Source organism: Dasypus novemcinctus, chromosome 12 (assembly GCF_030445035.2).
Source record: "Dasypus novemcinctus isolate mDasNov1 chromosome 12, mDasNov1.1.hap2, whole genome shotgun sequence".
NCBI classification, from domain to species: domain Eukaryota; kingdom Metazoa; phylum Chordata; class Mammalia; order Cingulata; family Dasypodidae; genus Dasypus; species Dasypus novemcinctus.
In genome coordinates this window covers 33884766-33897619 of record NC_080684.1, presented here as the reverse complement: position 1 = coordinate 33897619, position 12854 = coordinate 33884766, and the positions used below count along the sequence as shown (strand labels likewise).

The window sequence follows — 12854 nt, the reverse complement described above, 5'->3', positions numbered from 1 at the left end:
CTTTTTGCCAAGGACAGTTTTGCTTTCAGCCTCCTTTGTAATGCTGCTTAGCCCTCACCTCCTGAAGCCTTTTCAGATGAACCGTGCCCGAGTGCTAACCCTTCTCCATCTGCTCCTTGAGGACTCCAGGGCTTGGCTTGTGCCCCATGCTTTTTCTCACTTGCTTTGGCTTTCTTGTGTTCTAGGTCCTAGTTTACCTGAGGGCTAGGGTTGCTTCTCCTGTCCTCAAGCTTCCTCTTGGCACCCTGGAGAGAACTGTGGCAGAAGCTCACTGGATATAGCAATCTAACTTAAAGAAGAGCTGCTTTCCATTCTCCAAGCATTCCAGAGTCTAACTCTGTACTATTGGGTCCGTGTAGGAGGAGCTTTCTGAGGTTTTGAGGAGTGGTTTACATGCTCTGGTGCCAAGGCTGAAGAGCCAAATGTCTTCAGTTTCCCCGTTCCCTGACCTTCCTGTTCAGGATGAGTTCTACCATCATCTGAGGGACACGAAGGCCTTTGGCAGTGGAAGAAGTCCAAGGAGCCCGGATTGGGGAGGTGACCAGAGCTATGGAGGTTGGTGTGGAAAGAAAAGAAGACATGGAGACATGCCTCCTGAGGCTGAGGGACTGGGGGACACACCAAGGAGCTTTGGCTTCCACCCCAGCCAGGGCCAGAGGAGGGCAGGCTGGATCAAATCCTGGGGGTAGAGGTGGTTACTTCCCTAGAGCAGGCTGGCTTGATGGTCAGAGCAGGGCCCCTGGGCACAGTGTCTGAGGACCTGCACCACGGCTGCCTGTCCCCCAGTTGCTGCACATGCTAGATCCCTCTGGGGGAGTCCTGCCTTGCGTTATTTCTTAGCAACTGTTACGTGCCAGGTACTCACTGCTCTAGGCGCAGGTGACAGCTCAGTGAACAAAACGGACTCCAATCGCTGCCCTCCTGGAGCTTACATTGAAAGAGAAAGAGGAGCTGTGGCTTTTTAGAGGTACAGTCACCACCTGGGCCTCCCACTCCCACTCTCTTGGGGACCAAGGATGGAGAAGACAATTCTGCTGTGATGGTACCCGAGACATCACAGCTGGAAACACTTCTCTCCCGTGACTAATCCTACCAGAGTAGCCACACTTCCTCAATAGTTGGAATGTCTTACAGGTCCCACCCTCCCTCTAAGGGGATCGGACCCTTTATTTCGCAGTCCCCCTTTCTCTGGCATTCAGTGGCAATAATTGCTCACCAAAGGATGCACTTGATCTCAACAAACTACCAAGTTTTAGGACTTGGGGAATCTGCCTGCCCATAGCCAGAGCTCACCTGATGGGATCCCTTCAGCTTCCAACATAATCAGGAATTTCGCATGGGCCCAGGTTTGATGGGCAGGTGGAAAGCCTCCTGCAGGTGGGCAGGCGGCCCAGACGACCCCTGTAGTCAATGTTAGTGACGAAATTGAACACTCTTTTCATTTCATGCTCAAGAGAGGCAGTACAGAGCAGTCCCTTCCCTCCCCCCCCAGGACTGAGTCAGAGAAAGGGGGCACCTTCCAATACACCCAAGAGATGTGCATGTACAAAGCACACACCCACAGGCATGAGTGGAGTGCCAGCTGGGTGCATCAGGACTGAAACATGAAGTGCAGGAGCAGAGTTGGCCTTTTAGAACCTGAAGGAACCTTTGAGACAAAGATGGTGAGACTGGTGAGGGGACAAGAACTGTAGAAGGCCACGTGGCCCCCTGGTAGCCGAGCCAGGACTCCTGCTTCTTCCTATTGCCCCACAGCAGCCCCTGAGAGGGAGCAGGGGAAGTCTCCCTGTTCCCTAGGAAGCAGAGGGAGGCCCTGCTTAGAGGGCCGAGGGGCCGAGGTGGCAGGCTCTCCATGCTCCTTGTGGTGCAGCCTCACAGAAAGGCAAGGGGGCGGCCGACAAGGGAAAATTCCAGCGTGTCACGGCTCTTCACCTCTGACCATTTCAACTTTCTTGTTTGTTCCCAGGAGTGGACCGCTTCATCAAGTCTCTGGGGGCAAGCCAACCAAGGGTGGAATGAGTTGAAGGGGAACTCAGGTCAGTCCTCCTTCTTGTTCATGATGTCGACTCACCCCATGGCCAGAGAGGGGAGTGATGGATCTAGAGTCCATGGGCAAGTCCCTGCCAGGGGGTGCTAGTGCTGGGGAAGAGATTCTGAAACCAGGTGGATCTGTCCTCGACTCCTGGCTTTACCCTTTACCAGCCATGGGACTTAAATTTTCTCCTGAATCTTGGTTTCCACGTCATTAGAATGGGGATGGGGAAGCGGTGGTGGTTCAGGCGACAGGGCTCCCGCCTACCACATGGGAGGCCGCTGGTTTGGATCCCAGTGCCTCCTAAAGAAGACAGCAAGCAGGCGTGACAGGCAGGCGTGGCAAGCTGATGCAACAAGGTGACGCAACAGAAACATGGGAAGGAAAAACACAATGAGAGACAACAAAGCAGGGAGCAGAGGTGGCCCAAGCAATTAGGCACCTCTCTCTCACAGCAGAGGTCCCAGGTTCAGCTCCCAGTGGCTCTTAAAGAAACAAGGAAGAAGAACAGATGCAGCAAGTGAAAAAAACAAGGGGGTGGAGAGAAATAAATATATTAAATAAATCTTTTTTAAAAATGGTGATAGGTTATAAGATCAAGTTACAGAAATCAGTAATTTTCATGCACTATCTTTAAGTAATCACAGAATATGATGGAAAAAAGGGTTTTAATTCGCAACATGAGAACTATAAGATACCTAGGGACATCCAATAACAAAAGAAAATGCATAGGAATAACCAGGAAACTTTGAGAGCAAACAATTGGAAGGAATTGTGTATCAGAAACCTACATGTGATACAAAGCTTTAGTAATTACAATAATGTGATTCTGGAACAGAATTAGGCAAAGTAAGCAGTGGAATAATAGAGAAAATGTATGAGTTTGGTGTATGATAAAAGTGATAGTTCCATTGATACTGGGGAAGAAGGATAAACTATGTAACACAATAATATCAAGAAGAAAATAACAAATAAACCAAATTCCCACCTCTCAAAATCAACTGCTATTAATATTTGGACCTATTTGTTTTCATACTTTTATTCATGCTAATGCATTTTAACAATTACACAGATAATAAATAAATAGAATTTCCTTTAAAAACAAGTCATGGCTTCCAGATCCTGCCAAGATGGTGAACCTAGTGGAGCATGTTCTCCCTCCCCCAAGACCAATCCTGAAAAATTATAGAAACACATGGGAGGCATGGGTATTCGGATCTACCAACAACAACTATGAAAGTTATGAGAGGCCACGGGGACACTGAAGACTGCCTGGAACTGATGTATCTGGGCAAGTAGGTAGCTATAACCTAGAGCTAGTGGTGAGAGGATGGGTTGAAGGAAAACTTATTTTTAAAAAGAAAATTTTTTAAAAATAATTTTTTATTAGAGAAGTTGTAGATTTACATAAAAATCATGTGGAAAATAGAGTTCCTATATACCTCCCCCTATACAGGCAGCTTTCCCTATTATTAACATGTTGCATTCATGTGGTAGCTTTGTTACACTTGATGAAACTATATTATTATAATTTTACTATTAATTATAGTCCATGTTTACATAAGAGTTCCAAGTTTGTGTTGTACAGTCCTATAATTATTTTTAAAATTATTCTGGTATAACCAAGTAGACAGGATGACTCATTCTGTGGATATCAGTTTGCCTCTTTTCCCAGCCAATGGGCTCATGAACAAAGTGGCCATGGGATAGAGATGGAGATAATGCTTGGGCCCAGCAACATGGACATCCACCCACCAAGGCTGACCTGGCTACTTCTGAGTATCCAATCTGCCAGCAGCAGAGACCCACACTCAGTCCCCAAAATGGCAACATTCCCCAAGGCTTGTTAACTGGCAGCAGGTTGATTACATTGGACCACTTCTACCATGGGAGGGGCAGCAATTTGTTCTTACTGCAATAGACATGTACTCTGCAGTAACAACAGACACATACTCGGGATATAGATTTGCCTCCCCTGCACACAATGCTTCTGCTAAAACTTCCATGCATGGACTTACAGAATGCCTCATCCACTATCATGTTCTTCCACACAGACTTCTTTCTGATCAAGGAACCCATTTCGCAGCAAAAGAAGTATGGGAATGTGCACATGCTCATGGAATTCACTGGTCTTACCATGTTCCCCATTATTCTGAAGCAGCAGGATTGATAGAATGGTGAAAAGGCTCTTTGAAGATTCAATTACAGCCCCAACTAGGTGGAATACCTTGCAGGGCTGGAGCAATGTTCTCCAGGAGGCTGTGCATGCTCTAAAGCAGCACCCATTCTATGGTGCTATGTCCCTCGTAGCCAGGATCCATGGGTCTAGGAATCAACAGGTGGAAATGGGAGTGACACCGTCCACTACTGGTCACTAGAAAATGTTCTGCTTCTTGTTCCTGTGACCCTAAGTTCTGCAGTCCTACAGGTCTTAGTTCCAAAAGGAGAAATACTTCCACCAGTTAGATACAACATAATTCCATTGAACTGGAAGTTAAGACTGCACCTGGCTACTTTGGGCTCCAGATGCCTCTGAGTCTATAGGCAAAGAGGGGAATTACTGTACAGGCTGGGTGATTGAACCTGACTATCAAGGGAGAATAATACTGTCATTATACAATGGAGGTAAAAAAGAGTTTGCCTGAGTACAGGAAACCCCACTTCTGATACCAGACACTGATTTTGTTTCTTGGCTGCTATAACAGATACCATACAATGGGTTGGCTTAACAGAAATTTATTTGCTCACAGTTTTGAGGCTAAAAGAAGTCCGAAGTTGAGTCATCAGCAAGGCAATGCTTTCTTCCTAAAGACTGTGGCATTCTGGGGCTGGCTGCCAGCCATCCTTGGTGCTTGCCCTTTCTGTCACAAAGCAATGCACATGCTTTCTCTTCCAGGTTCCATTGACTTCTGGCTTCTTGCTTCTCCCTGTGTCTTCTATTTCTGTGGTCTTCTCTATAAATTCTCCAGTAATAGGATTAAGAGCCATCCTAATTCAGTTGGGCCACATGTTAACTGAAGTCACCTTATCCAAAGGTTCTAGCTACACACCCACAAGAATGGATTAAGATTAAAAACATGCTTTTCTGGGGTACATAACTTCAAGGCACCACACTGGGTGTAGTTCTTTTTGAGTTTATCCTCTTTGGGGTTGGTTGGGATTCTTTTTGCAGGGGTGTGGGTGTGGATAAGGAGCCAATGCACTGGCTAGTATTTATTCAAATGAAGAAAACTTTACAGTATGTTTTGGTGAGTCTGTACAGGGGCTCCAAGTGGCTCAACTCATGGAGCACCTGCTTGTAATGGGCATGGCTGGGTCTCACCTTTGTGCAGCCAAGACCAGATGGTATCACTGCTGTCATCTTCACAGACACAGCCCACTATTTGCTTGTTGGTGATAGAGGGGATTAAACTGAAATCTTCCTTGGTGTCTGAAGCTGCCTTTGGAAGTAGAATAATATGTGGGTCCAATCATTTCCATGCAACCATCACGACCTCCAACTCCAGCCCTGTTGCCTGCTCATCATCAGTAGGAACATCACTTCCAAACACCGTGGAGTGCATGGCAGTGACCCCACTGGGGTCCTGGGCCCTCAAAGCATGCAGTCAGCACTCTAGCTCTGCGAAGTAACCCTGAAGCCATAATACCAGTGCCTAGAGGCAACTCTTCTGGGTAAAGGCTTGGGAGACAGGAGGGACTTCAGGGGACAGGCTGCCCATCTTCTACTTCCTCTCTGCCCTGAGCCCACCTGGTTAGGATTCTTGAATGTGCAAATGCATGTGTTTTGTTAAATTTTGGAAGTTAACTGCCATTATTTCTTTGAACACTCCTTCTTCCCATTTCTCTTTTCCCCCTTATGGGACTGCCATACTGAGTATATTGGTACAATTATTAGTGTCCCATAGGACTCTCAGGCTCTGTTCACTTTTTTTTTTTTTAATTTAATTCCCCTCCCCTCCCCCGGTTGACTGTTTTCTGTGTCTTTTTGCTGCGTCTTGTTTCTTTGTCCGCTTCTGTTGTCGTCAGCAGCACGGGAAGTGTGGGTGGCGCCATTCCTGGGCAGGTTGCACTTTCTTTCACACTGGGCGGCTCTCCTTATGGGGCGCACTCCTTGCGCATGGGGCTCCCCTACGCAGGGGACACCCCTGAGTGGCACGGCACTCCTTGCGCGCATCAGCACTGCGCATGGGCCAGCTCCACACGGGTCAAGGAGGCCCGGGGTTTGAACCGTGGACCTCCGATGTGGTAGACGGATGCCCCTAACCACTGGGACAAAGTCCGTTTCCCTCTGTTCACTTTTGTTCACTCGTTTTTCTTTTTGCTTCTCAGCCTGAACCATTTCAATTGTCTTGCCTTCGAGTTCATTGATTCTTTCTTCTGCCAGCTCCAATCTGTTGCTGAAACCCTCTAGGGAATTTCTCATTTCAGTTATCGTGGCTTTCAATTCCAATATTTCTATTTGGTTTCTTTTTAAATTTTCTGTATCTTTATTGAGATTCTCATATTGCTCATTCATTGTTTTCCTATTATTCTTTAGTTCCTTCTCCATGCTTTCCTTTATTTCCTTGGGCATATTGAAGGCCATTATTTTAAAGACTTTGTCAAGTATGTTCAAGGTGTGCTCTTCTATGTTGATCTTTTCCTTTGGATGGTCCATCATGTCCTGTTTCTTGGTTGGTCTTGTAATATTTTGTTTCACACTGTAAATTTTAATATTTTAATGTGTTCACCCTGGGATTTAGTTTCTGAGTTGTCTGTTCCTTAGTTTGTATCAGTGAGGAATTCGATAGAGATTTCCGTGAGTGTCAGGAGCTAACAGAAACAAACCAACCACAGCAAAAATCAGTTTTCACAGACTTTGAGAATTTGCTGTTATGTCTGGTGCTCTCCTTCAGAGTTTAACCCTCCTATCGAAAAGATGAACCCAAGGTGAAAGTGAAGGGCAAGGTCCTTTCCATCTTTTCTGACCCTGCATCTTGTCCTATACTTGTGCTCTCTCATGGCCCTATGGATTCCCTTCTTTATAAGAATTTGAGTGTGGCTCTCCCCAACCCCCCCCCCCACCCCCGCTTCCTATAAAATAAAATTTCCCTCTCTTCAGGGTACTCTATTCTATGTCTTTAAGCAGGTAATCATTCATCCCAGGTCTCTTTGATTTCATTGTTTCTTACTTTGCTTTAATTTTCTGCAAATTGCTTTTGCCTGTAGGGCTATTTCTGGGAGTAGAGCCCAGATTAATGTCTTGGTTTAGACTGTCTGACTTCTACTCCATAGATGACGCTGACATACTGGCACCGCAGTATGCTCATAGGGGTTACACTTCTACTCCAGAGCAGGGCCAGGGACGCACAGTGGCCATGGCCACAGGCTGGCTCCATATCACACTGGGCAGGGGAAGGGACGGCCAGCAAGCACACTACAAGCTTCTCCCAACATTTTAAAGTTGTATTTTCTTGATTCTGCGCTTACCTAGATACTACAATGCTTTGTTTCCAGAATCTTGAGGAAGATGCCTCTGCCAGTTTTTGCTAGTTGTTCAAAGATTCTGTGGAAGAACGGAAACCTGGAGCAACTTATGCCACCCTCTAAGTCAACTGGAAGTCCTACCTTTGTGGTTTTTTGTTTTCCTTGTTGTTGTCGTTGTTTGGTAATGGGAAATGCCTCATTTTCCTCCACAAGCTTGTGATTGTAATAAATATGTTGCACACTTGAAAGTAGTTAAAACGAGGGGTTTTGAGTTGTGTTTTCACAATAAGAAATTTTAAAAAACCCAGAAGTTTCCCATCCATATATTCATTTTAAAATATATTATTTAAAATAATAACAAAAACTTCATTTAGTTATTTTATTTTTCCTCCTTTACAAATCATGAAAAAAATTTCATTCAATGCAGATATTGCTATTTCAGTGCCTTCATCTTCACTACAACTATGTATGTTATAAGTAACTTGAAAGATTTCTAGGATACCTTGTATATACAGTCACTAGAAATTTAATCTGAAAATTTATGTATCTCCTCAGTGTAAAATGTACTTAATTACTTAAACAAACTTTGTATTATTGAAAATTTCAAACAAGTAAAGGAAAAAGAATAGTAAAGAACCTCATTATACCAATCACCCAGTTTAAATAATTTTCAACATTTTTCTCAGTCTTGTCTCATTTGTCTCCCCTATTCTTTTTCTTTTGTTGGAGTATTTTAAGGAAATCCATAATCAAGTCTTTTCACTTGTAAATATTTGGTAGGCATGTCTAAGTAATATTGACTTTTTAATCTAAGTGCATACAAATATCACATCATAATCAGTAATTTTTTAATGAAATCTAATACCCAATTCATATTCTAATAGCCCTGATAGTCCTTTTATGGCTGATTTACCATAGGCTGCTATGTCTCTTAAGTTTGCTTTTTTCATAAAAGTCCTCTTCCTTTCTATCTTATGTCATTATTTGAGGAGAAAGTTGGTTTTGTTTTCTATAGAAAAAACACAGTCCACATTCTGGGTTTGGCTGATTGTTTCCTGTTGGTGTCGTTTAACTTCTATGTCCATGGTTTCCTGAGGCAGGATAAAATAGGGACCTAAGGAGGAAGGGGGCAGAAAACCTAATAAGCCACACAAATAAGACCTGGTAGGAGAAACTGAGGCAATGAACAGCTGGTTAGCATTAACCTGCTGTGTCACACAGATAAGTTAGAAAGGCAGCTCACAGCACACACCTGCAGCTCACAGCACACACCTGCAGCTCACAGCACACACCCTGCAGCTCACAGCACACACCTGCAGCTCACAGCACACACCTGCAGCTCACAGCACACACCCTGCAGCTCACAGCACACACCTGCAGCTCACAGCACACACCTGCAGCTCACAGCACACACCGAAAGGCTGTGTTATCAGAAGGTGGCCGGCAAAGATGGAAGGGGCGAGAGGGGCACCACTACCACCCTACCTTTCAGGTGACCTCACACCTTGTGGATAGTGACCAGGAGCTAATCGCCACTGGTCACCATGCCCTGCAGAAGTCATGGACAGCAACCAGAAGCCAATCAACACTGGACAGCAACCCCACACCCTTAAAGCCCCACAGCCCTGTGCCCACATGCCCCTAGGCCCTTACTTATCAGTGCAGACCCTGGAGGCCTGTGCCCCTGTAAAACAGGGACCTCAGGGGAGAACTCCACGTTCTTCTCCTTGGAGAACGCCCAGCCTCAACTCTGGGGGTGTACTTCTGTTCTCTTGCTTTACCTACAATAAATTCTCTTCTTGCTCGATTGATTTGTGGCTTGTCCTTGAATTATTTCTTATGATGAAGCCAAGAACCTAGACACTGACTCTCAACATTTTGATGCTTAAATTGTCCCATTTTAGGCCAGTGGGAGCTCTTCAGAATGGCTCCAGTATCTATTTGACAGGATCCCATTCAACTGGATAACTTTCTCCATTTCTGGGATGAGATGTCTCAGGTTTACCTAGTACATATCCTGCCAAACACATGGGGTCAGCAGTTGCTCTGAAGAGCTCTAGTTCCTTCTATTGGAAAATGATATTTATAAATGAGAATCCGGATGCTAGGAATGTTCCTTGTTATTGTGTTGTATTGGCAAAATTTATACTGTTATTTCCAGTTCAAATGTAAGAGTACAGGGTGATTTTATACCTGTATTTACTTATTTTTTTCTTGGCTCTGAAGGATACCTCATTATTACAAATCTGCTTTATTTCACAATATACCTAAGATAGCCTCAAAATAACACCACCAATATTAGTATTAAAATTGGGCTACTGGGAAAGGGACTTTGGCCCAGTGGTTAGGGCGTCCGTCTACCACATGGGAGGCTCCGCGGTTCAAGCCCCGGGCCTCCTTGACCCGTGTGGAGCTGGCCCATGCGCAGTGCTGATGCGTGCAAGGAGTGCCGCCCCACGCGCAAGGAGTGCGCCCCGTAAGGAGAGCCGCCCAGCGCGAAGGAGGGAGCAGCCTGCCGAGGAATGGCGACGCCCACACTTTCCGTGCCGCTGACGACAACAGAAGCGGGCAAAGAAACAAGACGCAGCAAAAAGACACAGAAAACAGACAACCGGGGGAGGGGAGGGGAATTAAATAAATAAAAATAAATCTTTAAAAAAAAAATTGGGCTATTGATTGCAGTTTTTATATTCATGGGTATGTTAGTTATTAGGTTATATCCTACTGGGGCTATAAGTCTAAATCAAGTATTTTAAAGTCACCTGAAGGAAACAGTCTCTCTCTGTGGTTTTACTACTCACTTGACGTAGTTAATTTAATTTGCTTTACATTTGATTTCAATTCTTAGGAATGAGTTCTTTCTTTTGATTTTTAAAAAACGTATGTAAAGTTTTTTATGTGGTCCTAAAGTTAAAAAAAAACAAGAAAAACAAAATACATTCATAGAAGTCTTAATTACCTTTCTTTTTTTTCTCCTCTTTATTTTCTTTTAAATGTTACATTAAAAAAATATGAGGTCCCCATATACCCCCATCCTACCCACCCCACCCCTCCCACATCAACAACCTCTTCCATCATTGCAGCACATCCACTGCACCTGGTGAATACATTCTGGAGCACCACTGTGCCACGTGGACAGTGGTCCACATTGTAGTCCACATTCTTCCCCAGTCCACCCAGTGGGCCATGGCAGGACACACAACGTCCAGCATCCGTCCCTGTAGCACCACCCAGGACAACTCCAAATCTTGAAAATGCCCCCACACCATATCTCTTCTTCCATCAGCAGCTACTGTGGCCACCCTCTCCACACTACTATTACAATTTCTTCCCTTACTCATCACCATAGTTCCCCAGCAGAACGCCAGTAAGTCCACTCTAATCCATACTCTATTCCTCCATCCTGTGGTCCCTGGGATGATTATGTCCAGCCCCCTCTACATCAAGAGGGGCCTTAGATTCCACATGGATGGTAGATGCAATTTTCCTGCTTGCTGCTGTAGGCGCTCTTGGCTCCGTGGTGTGGTGTTGACCCTCTTCACCTCCCTGTCAGCTGGCCAGGGTAAGTCTAACAAACCAGAGGGTAGGAGCCGCAAGTCTGCTGAGGCCCAGGGCCTGGCTGTCACATGGACAGTCCAGAGATTCAGGTCTCCTGAGTATATACCAACCCCAACGTCAACCATAGGTCCGGTAAAGTAACAGATGAAACATGTGGTGAAAGGTCATATTTGAGTCCAACTCTATCACACTCAGGAACACAAACTCCAAGATAGGGCCAAATGACATGGCCCTGAACTCCAGAACCATCTTCTATGACCATAGAACCTGGGGGTCTCTGCAGCCCTCAGGAGAACCAGCACCTGGGTTTCCATCTACCTTGGCTGTCTCTGGTACCCTGCTGAGGCGTGCATAAGCATCACCCCTCTGATGATCTCCTGACTCTTTCTTGGAGACTCATAGCCATATAAACTCACTTGTCCTTTCCATTTCCCCCTTTTATCCAAAGTCAAAAAGCAGTTTTTAACACCTGATATTGTGTGTAGGCTGAGGAATTCTGCCAATCTGAGTTGACCCCTTTATTCAAGGTCTTTTTCTAGTTACATCATCAGCTGGTGCTTGGTAGTAATCCCTCAGTGCCAGGGAGGCTCATCCCTGGGAGTCACGTCCCACGCTGGGGGGAAGGAAATACAACTACATGCTGAGTTTGGCTTAGAGAGTGGCCACATTTGAGCAACATGGAGGCTCACAGGAGGTACCTCTTAGGCACCCTGCAGCTCTAGGCCTAGTTCATATTTCAGGCACACAGGATCATAATCAGAGACATCAGTATCAAGGACTCATCATTGGACCATCTTTGTTGGTCTTTGTCATTGCACTTGGGGGATTGTTGCTGTTCCATTGGGGAATGTGAAAGAGCTCACTTGGCCAGGAACTCAGCACTCTCTCAGCTGTCGTTTCCAACTGAAACCACTATGAAAATATCCAAACCTTTCTATGTATCCTGTATACATGCCCTGGAGAACTCCCTCCCAAACATGTGTCTCCCACCAATAACACCCCACACAAGTGCTCCTCCCCTGCCATAGCTGAACCTCTCTGTGGTCCAAAACTTCTTCAAAAAGGAAGCCCAATATATTGCCAGGTTCCATTAAGAGTAAAATGGAATATAGTGATGGGTTTAAAGGTTAGATATAGAATACATAGTAATTTAGAAAAATTAAATAAAAGAAAAATAAACTGGAATATAAAAAAATGAAAAAATGAAAAAACTTTGTTTTTGACATTTTGCCTTTCATCACTGTTATAGGTATTGCCCTGTATGTAGTAGCAAGGCAATTTCTTCCATTTCTTCCTCAGTGTCTATATCCTTTCTTTTTTTTCTCTCTCTCTAATTATTAAGTTTGTCTTCACATAAGTTTTAGATAAGAGTAATTCACATATACAATATATGGTGCTCTCACATATCCACCATCAAACCCTTTGTCTCTTCCACAGCAATGATCTTTTTACATATTCATATTATATTTGCTGCAGCTGATGTACAGATATTGAAACAATAGCTTTCAAACATGGTTCCATTTTGGTCTACATTATGGTTTATATTTTAGACTATACAATTTTCTAAATTTTTAGTTATATTATGTTTTACATTATGGTTTACATTTTAGCCTATAGACTTTCATACATTTTTGGTGTAATTTAACATGTTCTGAAAAAGTGCTCAGAATCACTAGCTATTAGGGAGATGCAGATCAAAACAACAGTGAGGTACCATCTTACTACCATAAGACTGGCAGCTATCAAAAAATTAGAAGACTACAATTGTTCGAGAGGATGTGGAGGAATGGAAACACTC

General features: G+C 44.5%; 1 long non-coding RNA gene across 1 annotated transcript; it reads left to right on the top strand.

The window, feature by feature from the left end:
• Nucleotides 1–365: 365 nt before the first annotated feature.
• Nucleotides 366–7749, top strand: LOC111764751 (uncharacterized). Its single transcript, XR_002797284.2, has 3 exons — nucleotides 366–555; nucleotides 1967–2036; nucleotides 7529–7749. It is a non-coding gene; the product is annotated as an uncharacterized lncRNA (long non-coding RNA).
• Nucleotides 7750–12854: the final 5105 nt, after the last annotated feature.